The sequence below is a fragment of the Hakea prostrata genome, chromosome 3 (genome assembly GCF_041222555.1).
Source record: "Hakea prostrata isolate BN-2017 chromosome 3, UWA_Hpros_2, whole genome shotgun sequence".
In the NCBI taxonomy this organism is placed as follows: domain Eukaryota; kingdom Viridiplantae; phylum Streptophyta; class Magnoliopsida; order Proteales; family Proteaceae; genus Hakea; species Hakea prostrata.
The window spans coordinates 20978723-20991509 of record NC_142602.1 but is presented as its reverse complement, the minus strand read 5'-3'; the positions used below and the strand labels follow the sequence as shown (position 1 = coordinate 20991509).

General features: G+C 34.1%; 3 pseudogenes; all 3 read left to right on the top strand.

Annotated features, from left to right (window-relative positions):
- Positions 1–275: 275 nt before the first annotated feature.
- LOC149021524 (stress-response A/B barrel domain-containing protein UP3 pseudogene) lies at positions 276–2094 on the top strand (annotated as a pseudogene).
- A 2093-nt stretch (positions 2095–4187) lies between these two features.
- On the top strand, positions 4188–7048 carry LOC149021523 (stress-response A/B barrel domain-containing protein UP3 pseudogene; annotated as a pseudogene).
- A 1789-nt stretch (positions 7049–8837) lies between these two features.
- On the top strand, positions 8838–11414 carry LOC149021522 (stress-response A/B barrel domain-containing protein UP3 pseudogene; annotated as a pseudogene).
- Positions 11415–12787: the final 1373 nt, after the last annotated feature.

Sequence of the window (12787 nt, the reverse complement as noted above, 5' to 3'; positions counted from 1 at the left end):
AATTTATTAATAATTTGTCTATCAATGAAAGATTGTTCAGTTAGTAATGATGAATAACTCCTAATGAAGAGACCATGAGTTCGATATTCCTTGTGATATAGTCCCCCCACGCCTTATTATACAGTTAAGAAAACTTATCTTGGAGGGTCTCGCTGGTTGAAGATTGTAATAATTTAACCTAATTCCAATCTATGGATCTTAAATTTTTATAATTGAGATTCCAAGATTAACTTCCACTTTATTCGAATATAAGCTTGTATATCCCTAAAAAAGAGATGGAAAAGTTCAACAATGTACCTTTGGTTTGTCTTTTGAAGGTATGCATGTTGATGAGAGGAAATCATGCCAATCGAGTTAAGTAGCATGAGCTGCCAAGTGTATGGAGCGGACCGGTCTAATCATGGACCTGCTAGACCAATTCGATTGGTGTAACCCTTGGGATCTAATGCGTGCAATAAGAAAGCCAAGTAAGGGAAGAATTTAACCCTGAAAAATTCGAGCAGTGGGATCCATGAAATCCTAGAATCCTAGATTAACGCAAACCCTAAGATTGAACAGGTGATAGGAATGTTAAACCATTTAATCGGACAATGAAGAGCAAGAGATACCTATATAAACCTAACCACACTTAAAAGCAAATGGGTCCATTTCTTTCCCCATCTTTGACTTTTTAGTTTAAGTTTTACAACTTAGTCAAAAGCTCATTGGAGTGGTGCATATACTCACTTTTTGATGGTCCGATAGGTTCCCTCTTTTCTTTTGCTTTCATGTTTGAAATATTAGGCTTTCTTTATTTCTGGTATCCAACACTTTCCCCTTCATTTGAGATTTTAAAAAGACAATGTATAAATGTAAATAACTACTTTCATGGTATTTGACAAATCCCTCCCCAATTCTGAGCTTTTAACTTCCAACGAGGTTAAATTTGAATCTAAATTCTCTTCACCCCCAAGACCATGCTCCCACACACATGGTCCGTACCAAAGACCTCCCCTAGGGAAGTTGGATCTTTTTTCCGCTAAAGAATAACGAAATAAGTATTTTTTTCTTTCTTGGCAATTAGTATTTTTCGATTTACATCCTCAAGGGAGCTTTTTTTAATTAATGCAATGGGTGTGAGACCTCCCTAGGGAAGTTGGATCTTAACGCTTTAACGTCCACCTTAGTATTTCACGTGTCGTTCAAGCAATTATTGCGAGAGACACGTATTCGAACATAACCTTATTCAGGTAACCACACGTTCACACCACAACCCCAGACAAAAAACGGAAGTAACGAATGACGAATCCGTGTTAAAAGGAAATTCCTACAATATCCTTAACTAAGTCTTTATTAATAGAAACCTCATTCTTCTCCTTCTGCATTCTCAAGTTCAACTTCAACTTCAACTTCAAAACCTCCACACCTCAAGCCTTACGGTCATCATCTTCAGCTTCTCCGGCGAAAATGTCAGCACAAATCATCGAACACATCGTCCTCTTCAAGATCAAAGATGAAACAGAGCCATCGGAGATCAAGTCCATGGTGAATCGGATGAATGGCTTGAAATCTCTAACTCAAGTTCTTCACCATAGTGTTGGTTCGATCCACAATATCTCATCTTCCGATTTTCCGTTCACGCATATGTTGCACAGTAGGCACAGCTCCAAAGAAGATTTGAACGGCTATGGTGTACATCCGGAGCACGTAAAAGTCATAAAAGAAAATTGTCCCCACTGTGAAGACGTCATGGGAATCGATTGGGTCGCCAATCTCGATGGACCAGTGGCTCCCCAACCCGGCTCTGCTATGCGGTTGACATTGCTGAAGTTGAAGGAGGGCTTGGATGATACAGAGAAAGAACAGGTACTCGGAGTTTTTGAGGGTATAACAGATAGTTTCCCTTCGATCGATTATGTTAGCTTTGGGGAGAATTTCTCGCCGGCGAAAAAGAGCAAGGGTTTTTCGATTGCATCACTGGCTTTGTTTCCTGGATTGAATGAGTTAGAAGCTCTGGATTCGTCTGAGGAGATGATGAAAGCAAAGAAAGATGAGGTAAGAGACATACTGGAAAGTGTCATCGTTGTCGATTATGTTGTCCCGGCTAACCTCTGAAATGAGCTTTCGTTAAGGGTTGAAGTTTCATTGTTTCTGCTTCTTGTCGCGAAACCATCTCTGTATTAACACGGTTGGAAGTTTAAACCGTTCCCTGTCGTCACTTCAACTTGGCATTGGACAGATCAATTTACATATCGTCTGGGTTTGTAAGCTATTATGTTTAAGTGTTTAACTCTTCTGAAATTTATTCTGGATACTATTGCTCCCTTGTACTTTGGTTTTATTACTAATCAAATCTCTTTCTTTATGAAATTACTGTTGTCCCCCTCACTTCTAACGGTGTTAAGTGGTTGTTAACACCTAATATGTAATGGTTATTTTGCCCTTCATTAAAATTAATAAGTTAAAAAATATGACATTACCCTCATTTTTAGAAACTATATTGAATGTCAATTATATCCTTAAAATCTTATATTTTACAATAAATTTTGGCTTTGGTGGAACTACACACTTTGTACAATGGTTAGCATATATTAGGAGATTTTCAATTTTCAACTTTGAATTACTTTTAATATTTCATAATATTTTAGTTTCTATTTTAAGTTTTATTTAATCACATATTTCCTTTATTCGGCAAATTCTTTTTAGAGAAGAAAAATCAAGTCTTTTCTTTATTTGGTAGTTTCTTTTTAGAAAAGAAAAATTAATTTAAAGTTAATTTTTCTCCATAGTTAATTAAGGATAGTATTATAACTTGCAAAAGAGTAAATAAGTAAAGAGATAATTGTAGGGTTATTTTTGAATTTTTGAAAAAATATATAGATGCCACATCATCAGTAAACTAACTGAACTTAACGGAAGAGGGCATTAGTAATTTTAAACAAAGTTAAAGGTTGGATTAGCAATTTTAAAAAGTAGAGAGGATAAAGTAGTAATAAAATCAGAGTACAAAGGGGCAACAGTAATTATCCCTTTATTCTACTATTGTTTACATTCCTTTTGTGGTTTTCTAATTTTTTTTCCCCATTAAGCATAAGGGTACGATTGTAATAGAAAAACCTTAAAGGGGTATGTATATGTAATTTTTTTTAAAATTTTTTATGCTACCAGCCTGCCATCAAGCTTGATATGTAAAAGATTTGATGAATTATTAATATTAGGCATATGCGGCATTTTTAGTATTAAAAAAAAAAACCACCTGTTCAAAAATAAATAATATTATTATAAAATAAATAAATATTGGGTATAAGATTCGATCATTCACTTGTTGAGGTCATAGAATAATGATATATCTCAACTGTAATCCAAAGCTTCTCCAAGGCACACACAATTTTCTTACAGCTACTCTTTTTTACGACAAAAATGATTGCTTCACTTTTGCTCGAACACCCTATTTAGATGGGATTTGCCATTATTTGTGTATGATTTATTAAAAAATCAAATATAGAAATAAAATTAGAGAGGAGTTAAATATCACATTTATAGTTAACTTGCCAAGAACCCCAAAAGAAAGCAATTTCAAAGTAAAACATAAGACACAAAAAGATAAATTCATCAAAAAATCTAGAAAGTTATAGAGAATTGTTATAAAAAAATTATAGCGACCAAGTAGATGATTATGCTTCTCTTACAAAATCACATGTCTTCGTTAGGGTAATTTTCATCTGGACCCCCTAAGGTTTGATCAATATCATTTTTAGTCCCAAAAAATTGAGATTTTGCATCTGCCTCTTCTGTACTATAAAAAAAGACAATTTAAGGACAATTATCACTTCTATGACGAATTTGCCCTTTTTTTTTAATTTAGATTTTTTTTTTAATTTTTTACATTTTAAGGGATTAAAGTTTATGAATTTACAAAATGAGACCCTACTTCATTACCCGATTCCCAAATCTTGGTTCTACCAATTCTAAAACCTTATTTTCCAAATCCTACTAGAAGATTAGAAAATGAAAATTAATGGATGAAACTTAATCTCCAACTAGGGTTCGCATACCTTGAAAAAACTCTTCCAACTTTTGGTTCGCAACCATGTCTGAGTTATTCATCTTGGAGCACACCACCGCACCCCTGCCTCCAAATTAAAAATTTGAAACCCTATTTCGACTCCGCCATTAATGCAATTAGAAGCTAAACACAACATCGGTTAATGAATGAAACAGACTGGAAGGAGTTAGAAATTAAAATCCTCTTAATAGCCTTCCTAGCAGAGATGATAATGAATCATCCTCTTCAGGTTTGCCATTGTTGATGCTCGCACCAGCTCCACTGCTATTTGATACTTGTTTCCCTTCAAAATCAAACAAATAAACAAATCAAGATAAGTATCAGCTATTGTTGGTAAGTAGATGATCAATTGATTCAAAATCAGCAACTTGCAAAAGGAGTTCGAAGAGAATGAGGTGAAATTACAGAAATTTAATGGATAGTTGGCGTAAATCAAAGGAAGAAGCATTAGACAAATTGAAATCGCAAGAGTCACCAACACTCTTCTAGATTCGACCACCTTGTTCCCCATCCTGATCCGTTTAAAGAACTGACCTCCAAAGCGGATCGGTTTGCTCCCAACTTGAAACTGAGAATACAGTAACAAATCGAGAGAAGAACTTGAATGATGCAAGGTGATATGACTTTCTCCAAGATGAACAACTCAAAGTCATGGTTGAGAACCGGAAGCGGGAAGACGTTTTTCAAGGGATGTGAACCCTAGTTGGAGATTAGGTTTCACCCAAATTTTCATTTCCTAATCTTCAACTAAGATTTGAAAAATAATGATTTAGAATTGGTAGAACCATGGATTTGGGAATTGGATAATGAAGAGGGTCTGATTTTGTAAATTAATCAACTTTAACCACTTAAAATGTAAAAAAAGAAAAAGAAAAAAAGGAATAAGAGCAAATTCGTCATAGAATTAATAATTTGTCCTTAAAATGACTTATTCTATAGTGCAGGGGAGGCAGATGCAAAGTCTCAGTTTTTTTGGACTAAAAATGACATAGACTAAACCTCAGGGGGTCCAGATGAAAATTACCCTCTTCGTTATACAATTAGGAAGGGAGATTATGTTTGAAGAGAGTACAACATTCAATCTAGAAAGGGAAAGGATAGCATCCATATTCCCAATGGGTGCAATTTTGCATAGAAACTCCACAATGCAACGGAGAGAATGAAAATTTCTTTTGTAGAACTACGAGAATGAGATTATTATTATAACGTTAAAAAAAAATCATCCAAATGGCATTTTGCTTCAGGCATTAAATGACCGTTTGATCAAGATTTCAATCGAGATTTCGATTGAGATCTCGATCTGAACCATTGATTTCCAACGGTTGAGATCGAGATTTTGTAGATGGGTCGTTGTCAAGCCAAGTCCAGACGCATCTCTTGACAATGAATTTAAGATATAAGATCAAAGAGATATAAAGTTCAAACATAGGCAAAGCTTCCCTAAGGTCAGAAGGTTGTAGGCTTGTAGCATCACTCATTTTTTAAAATTTCTTTTGTCTTTTCATGTTTGAAATATTAGCCTTTCTTTTATTTCTAAAATACCAACACTTTCTCCTTCATTTGAGAAAATTTTTAACAATAAAGACAATGTATAAATTGTCAATAATTAGCTTTCATGGTATTTGATAAATTTATATACACCTACTCACATAATTTATCAATATTCAACTTTCAACACATGTTAAATTTGAATCTAGATTCTCTTCACCCAACCTACACAGTAGACCATTCTCCCACACACATATAATCCGTATCGAAGCAGTTTGACGGGTTTCAACTTTCAAGCAAGGCAGGCACGTCTTCGTCGTACTCCCAAAAGAATATTACATAACAAAAATAAAGAATAACTTTTTTTCTGGTTAAAAAAATAAAGAATAACGAAATAAGTATTTTTCTTTTTCTTTTTTTGGATATGAGGTTCATTCGGGCCAGCTTGCGCGCACCACTATTTACATCCTCAATGGAGCTTTTTTTATATTAATGCTGTCAAGTGGGTGTGAACCAAAGACCTCCCCTAGGGAAGTTGGATCTTTAACCGCTTTAACGTACCACCTTTGGCAATTAGTATTTTTCTGTATTTGCCGTTGAAGCAATTAGTTTGAAACGAAGAGACACGTGTCGAACATAACCTTATCCAGGTAACCACACGTTCACACCACAACCCCAGACTAAAAACGGAAGTAACGAATGACGAATCCGTGTTAAAAGGAAATTCCTACAATATCCTTAACTAAGTCTTTATTAATAGAAACCTCATTCTTCTCCTTCTGCATTCTCAAGTTCAACTTCAACTTCAACTTCAAAACCTCCACACCTCAAGCCTTACGGTCATCATCTTCAGCTTCTCCGGCGAAAATGTCAGCACAAATCATCGAACACATCGTCCTCTTCAAGATCAAAGATGAAACAGAGCCATCGGAGATCAAGTCCATGGTGAATCGGATGAATGGCTTGAAATCTCTAACTCAGGTTCTTCACCATAGTGTTGGTTCGATCCACAATATCTCATCTTCCGATTTTCCGTTCACGCATATGTTGCACAGTAGGCACAGCTCCAAAGAAGATTTGAACGGCTATGGTGTACATCCGGAGCACGTAAAAGTCATAAAAGAAAATTGTCCCCACTGTGAAGACGTCATGGGAATCGATTGGGTCGCCAATCTCGATGGACCAGTAGCTCCCCAACCCGGCTCTGCTATGCGGTTGACATTGCTGAAGTTGAAGGAGGGCTTGGATGATACGAGAGAAAGAACAGTACTCGGAGTTTTTGAGGGTATAACAGATAGTTTCCCTTCGATCGATTATGTTAGCTTTGGGGAGAATTTCTCGCCGGCGAAAAAGAGCAAGGGTTTTTCGATTGCATCACTGGCTTTATTTCCTGGATTGAATGAGTTAGAAGCTCTGGATTCGTCTGAGGAGATGATGAAAGCAAAGAAAGATGAGGTAAGAGACATACTGGAAAGTGTCATCGTTGTCGATTATGTTGTCCCGGCTAACCTCTGAAATGAGCTTTCGTTAAGGGTTGAAGTTTCATTGTTTCTGCTTCTTGTCGCGAAACCATCTCTGTATTAACACGGTTGGAAGTTTAAACCATTCCCTGTCGTCACTTCAACTTGGCATTGCACAGATCAATTTACATATCGTCTGGGTTTGTAAGCTATTATGTTTAATTGTTTAACTTTTCTGAAATTTATCATAGGGATAATTATTATTGCCCATTGTATTTTGGTTTTATTACTAATCAAACTTATTTCTTTATAAAATTACTGTTGTCCCCCTCACTTCTAACGGTGTTAAGTGGTTGTTAACACCTAATCTGTAATGTCTATTTTGCCCTTCATTAAAATTAATAAGTTAAAAAATATGACATTACCCTCATTTTTAGAAACTATATTGAATGTCAATTATATCCTTAAAATCTTATATTTTACAATAAATTTTGGCTTTGGTGGGACCACACACTTTGTACAATGGTTAGCATATATTAGGAGATTTTCAATTTTCAACTTTGAATTACTTTTAATATTTCCTAATATTTTAGTTTCTATTTTAAGTTTTATTTAATCACATATTTCCTTTATTCGGCAAATTCTTTTTAGAGAAGAAAAACCAAGTCTTTTCTTTATTCGGTAGTTTCTTTTTAGAAAAGAAAAATTAATTTAAAGTTAATTTTTCTCCATAGTTAATTAAGGATAGTATTATAACTTGCAAAAGAGTAAATAAGTAAAGAGATAATTGTAGGGTTATTTTTGAAAAAATATATAGATGCCACATCATCAGTAAACTAACTGAACTTAACGGAAGAGGGCATTAGTAATTTTAGACAAAGTTAAAGGTTGGATTAGCAATTTTAAAAAGTAGTAATAAAATCAGAGTACAAGGGGGCAACAGCAATTATCCCTTTATTCTACTATTGTTTACATTCCTTTTGTGGTTTTCTAAATTTTTTCCCATCAAGCATAAGGGTACGATTGTAATAGAAAAACCTTAAAGGGGTATGTATATGTAATTTTTTTAAAAACTTTTTATGCTATCAGCCTGCCATCAAGCTTGATATGTAAAAGATTTGATGAATTATTAATATTAGGCATATGCGGCATTTTTAGTATTAAAAAAACCACCTGTTCAAAAATAAATAATATTATTATAAAAAAAATAAATATTGGGTATAAGATTCGATCATTCCCTTGTTGAGGTGATAGCATAAAGATATATCTCAACTATAATCCAGAGCTTCTCCAAGGCCCACACAATTTTCTTACAGCTACTCTTTTTTACAATAAAAATGATTGCTTCACTTTTGCTCGAACACCCTATTTAGATGGGATTTGCCATTATTTGTGTATAATTTATTAAAAAAACAAATATAGAAATGAAATTAGAGAAGAGTTAAATATTACATTTATAGTTAACTTGCCAAGAACCCCAAAAGAAAGCAATTTCAAAGTAAAACATAAGACACAAAAAGATAAATTCATCAAAAATTCTAGAAAGTTATAGAGAATTGTTATAAATAATATTTATTATGGATGTCCATTACTTTAAAGAGATTGTACTTCCAATTGAAGATCTCAATTACTTCAGGATGTAATATTGGTGAAGATCACAACCATCTCATTACACAATATTTGCAGTCAATATTTCCATTCTATGCACTTTCTATCTTGGGCGGCAATCTATCTTTCCATATCAAGAATATCTTATTGTGTGCAAGAATACAGTAACAAATCGAGAGAAGAACTTGAATGATGCAAGGTGATATGACTTTCTCCAAGATGAACAACTCAAAGTCATGGTTGCGAACCGGAAGCAGGAAGAGGTTTTTCAAGGGATGTGAACCCTAGTTGGAGATTAAGATTTGAAAAATAATGATTTAAAATTGGTAGAACCATGGATTTGGGAATTGGATAATGAAGAGGGTCTGATTTTGTAAATTAATCAACTTTAACCACTTAAAATGTAAAAAAAGGAAAAGAAAAAAAGGAATAAGGTCAAATTCGTCATAGAATTAATAAATTGTCCTTAAAATGACTTTTATTATAGTACAGGGGAGGCAGATGCAAAGTCTCAGTTTTTTTGGACTAAAAATGACATAGACTAAACCTCAGGGGGTCCAGATGAAAATTACCTTCTTCGTTATACAATTAGGAAGGGAGATTACGTTTGAAGAGAGTACAACATTCAATCCAGGAAGGGAAGGGATAACATCCATATTCCCAATGGGTGCAATTTTGCATAGAAACTCCACAATGCAACGGAGATAATGAAAATTTCTTTTGTAGAACTGCGAGAATGAGATTATTATTATAACGTTAAAAAAAAAATCATCCAAACGGCATTTTGCTTTAGGCATTAAATGACCGTTTGATCAATATTTCAATATAGATTTCGATTGAGATCTCGATCTGAACCATTGATTTTCAACGGTTGAGATCGAGATTTTGTAGATGGGTCGTTGTCAAGCCAAGTCCAGACGCATCTCTTGACAATGAATTTAAGATATAAAATCAAAGAGATATAAAGTTCAAACATAGGTAAAGCTTCCCTAAGGTCAGAAGGTTGTAGGCTTGTAGCATCACTCATTTTTTTTGTCTTTTCATGTTTGAAATATTAGCCTTTCTTTTTTTTCTAATATACCAACACTTTCCCCTTCATTTGATAAAATTTTTAACAATAAAGACAATGTATAAATTGTCAATAATTAGCTTTCATGGTATTTGATTTTTTTTTTTTGGTATCTGATAAATTTATATACACCTACTCACATAGTTCATCAATATTCAACTTGTAAAGGATGTTAAATTTAAATATAAATTCTCTTCACCAAATTTACACATTAGACCATTCTCCCACACGCATATAAGTAAGATATAGTCTAAAATTTATCCGTGCCCCAGCAATCTTACCAACTATATTCTAGTGATCTAGTTCTCAAAAATTAACATGCCAAATGGGGTTAGGTGAAGAATATATACATGAAATAATTTATGGAAACAATTTACATTATGAAGATATTTTGTAATAGAATCGAACCCACGCTCCAACAATGCCGTTGTTTTAGGCAGAAGGTAACACATTCAATGTGGCTAGCGAGATTTCAATGGAAATATTTATTAAGAAATAATTTAAATTATCAAAGTCAACATGCCAAATGTGATTAGGGAAGAGTGTATAATGAAATAATTTATGGAAACAATTTAAATTATTAATGAATCTTATAAAAGAATCTTAAGAGTGATTTGATAATCGCTCCAATTATGTCCTAATGAGGGCTTAATGGTCTAAAATAATTCAAATTTACCAAAGAAACTAGGCTAAGTATCAAATTTATCAAAATTATTGGTTAAAATATTCAAAAAATTTGGGGGCGAAATTTCTATATGGGGGCGTCGTACTCCCAAAAGAATATTACATAACAAAAATAAAGAATAACGAAACAAGTATTTTTCTGCCGTTGAAGCAATTAGTTTGAAACGAAGAGACACGTGTCGAACAAAACCTTATTCAGATAATCACACGTTCACACCACAACCCCTGACAAAAAACGAGAGTCACGAATGACGAATCCATGTTAAAAGGAAATTACTACAATATCCTTGACTAAGTCTTTATTAACAGAAACCTCATTCTTCTCCTTCTGCACTTTTTCAAGTTCAAGTTCAACCTCAACACCTCCAAGTCTCAAGCTTTACGGTCATCATCTTCAACTTCTCCGGCGAAAATGTCAGCACAAATCATCGAACACATCGTCCTCTTCAAGATCAAAGATGAAACAGAGCCATCGGAGATCAAGTCCATGGTGAATCGGATGAATGGCTTGAAATCTCTAACTCAGGTTCTTCACCTTAGTGCTGGTTCGATCCACAATAACTCATCTTCCGATTTTCCGTTCACGCATATGTTGCACAGTAGGTACAGCTCCAAAGAAGATTTGAACGGCTATGCTGTACATCCGGAGCACGAAAAAGTCATAAAAGAAAATTCTCCCCACTGTGAAGACCTCATGGGAATCGATTGGGTCGCCAATCTCGATGGACCAGTAGCTCCCCAACCCGGCTCTGCTATGCGGTTGACATTACTGAAGTTGAAGGAGGGTTTGGATGATACAGAGAAAGAACAGGTACTCGGAGTTTTTGAGGGTATAAAAGATAGTTTCCCTTCGATCGATTATGTTACCTTTGGGGAGAATTTCTCGCCGGCGAAAAAGAGCAAGGGTTTTTCGATTGCATCACTGGCTTTGTTTCCTGGATTGAACGAGTTAGAAGCTCTGGGTTCGTATCAAGAGATGGTGAAAGCACAGAAAGATGAGGTAAGAGACTTACTGGAAAGTGTCATCGTTGTCGATTATGTTGTCCCGGCTAACCTCTGAAATGAGCTTTCGTTAAGGGTTGAAATTTCATTGTTTCTGCTTCTTGTTGCGAAACCATCTCTATATTAACATGGTTGGAAGTTTAAACCATTCCTGTAGTCACTTCAACTTGGCATTGGACAGATACATATCGTCTGGGTTTGTAAGCTATTATGTTTAAGTGTTTAAATCTTCTGAAATTTATTCTACTAGGTTTACATTCCTTTTGTGGTTTTCTAAATTTTTTCCCCCATTAAGCATAAGGGTACGATTGTAATAGAAAAACCTTAAAGGGGTATGTATATGTAAGTTTTTTATTTTTATTTTTTATGCTGCCATCAAGCTTGATGAATTATTAATATTAGGTATATCCGTATATGCGGCATTTTTAATATTAAAAAAAGTACCTGTTCAAAAATAAATAAATATTATTATAAAAAAATAAAAAATAAATATTGGGTATAAGATTGATCGTTCACATGTTGAGGTCGATATATTTCAATTGTAATCCAAAGCTTCTCCAAGTCCCACACAATTTTCTTACGGTTACTCCTTTTTTTACAACAAAAATGATTGCTTCACTTTTGCTCGAACAACCTCTTTAGATGGGATTTGCTTTTATTTGTGTATGGTTTATTACAAAAATAAATATAGAAATGAAATTAGATAGGAGTTAAATACTACATTTATAGCTAATTAGCAAGAACCCCCAAGAGAAAGCAATTTCAAAGTAAAACATAAGACACAGAAAGACAAATTCATCAAAAAATCTAGAAAGTTACAGAGAATTGTTATAAAAAAATTATTGCGACCAAGTAGATGATTATGCTTCTCTTAGGGCCTGTTTGGTTACATGAAACTAGAGATTTCAAATCTCTGGATTCATGAATCTGAGAATTATATCCGCTTGGTTGTAAAAATCTTTGGATTCATGAAATCTAGAGATTTCAAAAAAGCTATACATTTGCACATTCACAAAAATCACGTCGATCAAATAGTTTTTTAGGATGAATCCACAGATTTCATTCCACAACCAAATATTTAATTTTATAAATTATAACTCTAGATTTGAAATCTGTAGATATTTTGAAATCTCTAGACTCATGTAACCAAACATGCCCTTACAAAATCACATCTCTTAATTAGGAAGGGAGATTATGTTTGAAGAGATTACACAATTCAATCAAGGAAGGGAAGGGATAGCATCCATATTCCCAATGGGTGCAATTTTGCATAGAAACTCCACAATGCAACGGAGAGAATGAAATATTCTTTTGTAGAATCGCGAGAATGAGATTATTATTATAACGTAAAAAGAATATCATCCAAAAGGCATTTTGCTTCAGCCTTGTACATTAAGGCACGTGACTGTTCAGCGGAAGATTTTGATCGAG